We start from the raw sequence: 6,000 nt of genomic DNA, 5'->3' as shown, positions 1-6,000 counted from the left end.
TGGGCTTCCTCGCGCGCGCTTACCTTGCTGATCACGGGAATGAAGGAGAACAGGTGAAGGGCCGAAGGGCGGGCATGCTGATAGGAGGGGCGCTAAGGCCACACCCCTTCAAGCACAGAGGTGCGGTTATGCAGATCGCGGAAGCTGAAATTCCAATGGGATCGCGGGGGCGTGTTAAGGCGCAGATTGAGGGCGGTGTGCAGCTGAGAGCCCTCAGTGGGAGTGTAGCCGGGCAGAGCGGTGTCTGAGCCTGTGTGGTGGAGTCTGCCACATAAACTGCAGCTTACCTACCGTCAAGTCCGGACCACCTTAGCTATCAGTGAGCCGGGAGAGGCACTCAGTGACCACGGAGTATCTCAAAGTGAGTTCGGTGCACTTATAACCTTGGAATACGTCTCAACCTGGAATACCTTTGAGTGAACGTGGAGCGCACCCTGAGCTCTGCTCAGTGAGCTGGAGCACCTTTAATGAGCTCGTAATACCTTTCAGTGGGCGCGGAGTAGTTCTCAGCCAGGACAACCTTACCATGATGAACACAGGATTCCTTTAAGTTCGGGCACATGCACAACATTGGCCATAGACTCGTGTGACCCTGGGGCCATGCCCTGGGAGGTTTGAGTCGCCGGACTGCCCAGTGTCCATTCCTCGGGGCCAGCATCGGTGTGCACATCCTGCGGGTCTGGATGTAGAACGCGGTCCCCCCACGGATTCCTCGTTTCTAGTCCTTGGAGGTGCCCTCTGACCCCCGGCTGGGGGAGTGCGGCGGGCATGAAGCCGTAGGCGTGAGGAGGAACGAACCCCCCAGGTATGTGTGGGTTCCGATCCCGAGGGAATCTTCCGGGCTTGGGTTCTGGGTCGGCCTGGTCGGTTGTTCTGAGGTATTTAAGGGGAAGGAGTTAACTTGAGTGAATTAATGAGTATTTGGGCATTGGTTATATTACTCTGGAGCAGTGACTGAGATCTGGCAGTTGAGTATTGTGTAGGGGGTCTGATCCGGACAGCTGAAGGACTAAGGACCTTGGCTTGCGGTCCAGGGCTCTATAAACGCTGAAGCCAGGTGAACTTCAGGTGCTAAAAAAAAAAAAAAACTCTTTATTCAATACCGACACCAACATCTGCTTTTTAAAATCATAGCCTATATCTCCCGTTTATTTTTTGCACCCCACAGAACCATTGTGCACATGTAGCTAAAGAGTTTTGCATCAGTAATTTCAATCGCTCACCGGTGCAAAATGCCGTTCCGCACTGCGCTTCCATTGACAAATTGCCCTTAGGAGCGGGGCCAGCTGAGTCACCGATGCAATGATTATTGTCTCTAAAGGTGGCTTTCCATGTTTTCTAGTCTCTGCTCCCTTCCATCCCGCGCGCCCAGTTTTATTCTTAGAAAACTCCCTTTGCATTTCCAAGCTCACTGCTGTCGGCCGCCTCAATGTCTCTTTCAAAAAAGCTTTTTACCTGTGTTCTGACCATCGTCCATTTAAAAATGTGTTTCCGTTTCCCTCTCAATCTCCCTGTAAATTTGAAGTTTCCCTTTCCCTTTATTTTCATTAATCGGCTGTTTCCCACCACGTAAATGTGTCTCCAAATTAAGCCACTTCCACCCCAGCTCTCTTTGGTCCACCTCTGTTCTGTGGCTTTATGTTGCCCCTTCCTCTGTGGATCAGTCCCTCCATGCGGTGATCCTGTCTGTGTCCACCGATGTGGGCTGTGCTACCCAACACCCCACCAATTCACCACTTGTGGCTCTCTGTTCCCCAAGTGTCCCTGCCCGTGGCTCATTTCCTTTCCGCCGTGTACTACTCTGAGTCCGTTTTCCCCTGTGTTCTCAATTGGTGCCGGGAGCCTTCCTCTTGTCCATGCTTGCTGCTCTCCCCCTGCCCTTGTATTTAAGCACCCGGCCCTGCTATTTCCCCTCTAGTTCTAGCCGGTGACCTGTCTCTTTCACCCGCTTGTCCTAGCCTTTGTCTCTATCCATTTCACTTGCGTTTCACCCTGTGTCTCTGCGCCTTCGCTTGTATTTCAGTCTGTGTCTGTCCCGTTCCCTTGTTTCACCCTGTGTCTGTGTCCATTTCCGCTGAGTTTCAGTCTTTGTCCCCTTTTGTGTTTCATCATGTCTGTCATCTCTAGTCTTTCAGCCTGTCTTTGTCCCTTTCCCTTGTTTTTCAGCCTGTCTCTGACCCATTTCCTTGTCTTTCAGTCTGTCCCTTTTCTCTTGTGTTTCAGCCAGTGTCTGTCTTTTCTTCTTCTGCCTGTGTCTCCGTCTCTATCCCTTGTATTGCAGCCGGTGTGTCTATTTCCCCTGTGTTCCAGAATGTGTTGCTGTTCCTTCTTCTCCGGTTGCCTCACGTGGGTGAGGTACTTCCCTCAGTTGTGTTTTTAGGGCATGGTAAACTGCCTAGAGCCCCCACCTTCGAAGAACACCCCGCCCAAAAGTGAAATGTATCTATTTTTGATCTGTCGTGTCGTTCTATTTATTTAAACCGCTCTCCCTCTCTGTCTACCACTACCCTTGACTCTCCTACCTTTCGTCTTGTGTGGGGTTTCTGTGGGCCTTGCCGGGTCATATTTCAACCGGTTTTGTTTAACATACAGTGTAATATCGTTTGACACCATGATCCTTGGATTGGCAGTAAATGGGTAATGGCATTTCAATTTGTTCTGACCCGGGGTCCCTAAATATGTGCCGTCCCCCCCCCCCCCCACCCCCCCCAAAAAAAAAAACCTTAAAACGACACTCTTCCCCTGCTGTGCCCTGACTCCTGGTGTATCCTTCCCTGGCATCCCGCCTACTGAAGCTCTGATCCCTCCTTCCCCTAGTGTTCCCAAAAGTGGTTCTGACATTTTCCAGTGTTCTCGTCTGTGGTTCTGGTTACTCTTCGAGGTTTCCTACAAGTCCCTCCCGCTACTTCACCCCATACCCTGCTGTGACCCATCATCTAGTGGTGGCCCCTTCCACTCGTGCTCCAGCTGTGTGCCTGTCCCTTCTAAGGTCCCGGGGGTGTTCTACCTCCTATAATCTTCTAGTGTTCGTCCTTTGACCTTTTATTTATACCTGTGGTCCGGTCCCTCGCGCCTGCATTCCCACTTTACCGGTAGCTTTGTTCTTTTCCTTACTGCCCTCGCCTGTTGTTCACTTCCTTGCACTAGTAGTTCTTTAGAGTACGGAGCTTCTCACGCAGCCCGGTGTCTCATCCTGTGGCCTCCCACACACTGAAGCCCTGTCCATTTCCTGGTCTTCCCGTTTGTGAATATTCCTCCCCCACCCCTCCAGTACTAGCCTCCGCTGTCTTTCCCCGTCGTGCTTCATGATGTCTAGTGCTCTCATCACCCTGTGGTCCAGGTACCACGATAGCGCCTTCACTTTTCCATTTGTTGAAGCCGCTCGAGTTTTCGCGTGTGATTCGGACAGCCCGCGGGTGTGACCACCCACCCGCCCCCCCCCCCCCCCCCCCCCCCCCCCCCCCCCCCCCATTTCACTGGTGCATCACTCCGTGGCCTCGGTCATTTGACCACAGTACGGTCGCCTGTGGATGTGATACGTTTAGTGTGTCTTCCCTTTGGTTGGGGGTGGGGTCTCTTTGTGCCCCCTCCCCCCCGCACTACTCTGGTTCGGTCTCCAGTTATCGTCTGTGCTCTGTCCCTTTCCTTGGAAATCTCTTTTATCGCTCGTCCTCTGTCCATCTCGCCTGAGACAATGCCCCCCCCCCCCCTTCCTTCCCACCTGTTGGTTGGTCTAATCACTGTATGTTTCCTTCCTATAATGCACTACCGCACCTCGGAATCCCATGAGTTCTATTCCTATGGTTCTCATGGACGCCCTCTTAGTTCCAGTATAGCCTTAAAGTCACACTCGATCATCTGTCCTTCACGCTACATCGTTTCCTCTCAATCACTCGTCCTGTCATTCCTAAACAGACCGGTGGCATTCCATACAGACGTGCCATTGACCTTTTAGCGCTCTTTTATTCTGTCCTGTCTTCCCACCTTTACCCCCTCGCAACGGATGGCCCGTGCTTCCCCCGTAAGCCCTCGAGACCTCTGGTTTGTCTTTTTATATGTTCCCATAGCCTTCTGGTCCCGTGCTCGGTCGCACCCCCTGCAGTACTCCGCCCTTCTGAGCTCACGAGGAAAGGGTGTTCTTCCGTGTTTCGAGGCGCTTTAAGCATTACATGTTACTATTACGAGATGCAGTGGTACTGGGCGTATGGGTCGGCTGATCTGTTTGCTATTGGTAGTTTATTTAGAGCTGAGAGATAAACCCTCGAGGCTGACATGTGAGGGGATGTCAGTTCGAACTCTGTCAAAGCCGAGGCCATGGGGCAATTAATAGCAAATAATAACACCTGCTGGTATCAGCGCTTAGAAGCAGACGAAATGTAGCTTGAAACACTGTAGGAAAATGTTCTTAGTAGCTTCCTTGTTTCGCACAGCTTATTAGCCTTATTATGCAACAGACGTGCCTCACAGTAGAGCCACATATACCAGCCACCTCTCTTATGCCTTCCCATGGCACGCGCTACACGTGACTTTGTGGCTGATAACGCCCTTTCTAGTTCATTATCTCACAGATTGTTTCTACCCGTTTCCTCCATGGTGCTCGCTTTCTTCCACAGAGCCCGCCCTCTCCACATCGATGCGCCCCGCAAGAGCAACTCTGCCCGCAAACTGGAACCACAGCTTCGGAACTAATTAAAATTTCCAATTTCAAAAATGCATTAAGCTAATAGGAGCGAGCGAGCCATTTAAAACAAAAAGGAGGGCGGTGCCTACCGGTTAACCCGCTGTAGACTGGCACGAAGCCAGTGCAGCGCGTGCAATAATTGACATGTGCTTGACTTCCGGCAGTATACCGGTCAGGTGAAGTTCAAGGTACGCGGCAGATTTTTTTCCCCCTTCATCTTGGACAGTACGAAGGCCCATTATTTTCATTAAGACAGCCGCCTAGGGCGCCAACTGTTTGCTGCTTGATGCCAGACTGCCCCTAGAAAAATACAATATGCCTCCATAGACAGCCCGAGGTAAAGGGCAACCTGTTACGTGGCAAACGACGCCAGAAATCTACATACATTCTCTGATAGATTCCCTTGGGCAGTTGGAAAGGCTGCACTAAGATTGTACTGCTCGATGAAGCCGCTCGCTGTTTCAGTGTCTAGTTTCAGTTTGTGCAGCTGGTGCAGTGGTACCGGGCCACAGAGGAGCCCAACCAACGATGGTTTTGCTGTATTTTATAATTCAACGTATTGATTTCCTTGTACTAGTGCCCACGCCGCACTGGCTATGCTACTCGCTGTTCTTAGCTGTATGTAGCTGTTTGGCCTTAATACTGAAATGGCCGTACGAATTGAAATTTAGCCTCTCCCATGGCATCCCTTCACCTTAGCCACCCACTTCCCATTTGACGGGTGAATCGTGAGATTATCCGAGCAGCAGTGCTGATGCAAGACTACATGAAAACACGCTATAACGCTCTTAAGACCTCGCCTCCCCATACCCAACCCACCCTTCGGCCTTGTCTCGGTTATCATTTAATGGTTTCCTTCTCTTATTGTTCTTTTAGCCTAAGATAACCCCTAGGTGTCTGATTCCTGAACCTATTTTCAGGCGTCAACTGTGTCCAGAAAAACAATCTTAATGGGTCATACCCAAAAAGCAGTAAGTTACATCTGTGGTGGGAGTAAGGCACAACTATTCACAGAAAAATATTTCGGTATTCCATGAATTACTGTTCTGCTGCTCGTCTTCCGTTGTATGCTTAGCGCCTAGAAACCCTTTTTTGTTGGTCATGCACATACATACAGAGAATACAAGCCGATTAAAAAGCAGCACTTGGTCTTCTTCCTTTTTTTTTTTTTTTTCATAATATTTAATTGGTTCGTTGGGCTTTTACATATGTCTCTCCATGAATATTCTGCCATTTTGCAAGCAATGTTTCTTCAGAGCCTGGGAATGGCAAAGGGAATGTAGGGGCGAAGAGAAGGAAGATGAAAGGGGGTGAACATA

At 50.5% G+C, this 6,000-nt stretch overlaps 1 protein-coding gene across 3 annotated transcripts in view; it reads left to right on the top strand.

Moving 5' to 3' along the window:
- Window positions 1-201: 201 nt before the first annotated feature.
- The window catches only part of SEMA3F (semaphorin 3F), a 274,062-nt gene continuing 268,263 nt past the window's right edge, over window positions 202-6,000 (top strand). For all 3 annotated transcript variants that reach the window (XM_069206827.1, XM_069206825.1, XM_069206826.1), the window contains exon 1: window positions 202-805. The gene's annotated coding sequence lies outside the window, so the exon portion shown is untranslated. The remainder of the gene's footprint in view (window positions 806-6,000) is intronic.

This window comes from Pleurodeles waltl, chromosome 9 (genome assembly GCF_031143425.1).
Source record: "Pleurodeles waltl isolate 20211129_DDA chromosome 9, aPleWal1.hap1.20221129, whole genome shotgun sequence".
Lineage (NCBI taxonomy): Eukaryota > Metazoa > Chordata > Amphibia > Caudata > Salamandridae > Pleurodeles > Pleurodeles waltl.
The sequence above is the reverse complement of the archived record's forward strand: the minus strand, read 5'-3'. Positions and strand labels throughout refer to the sequence as shown.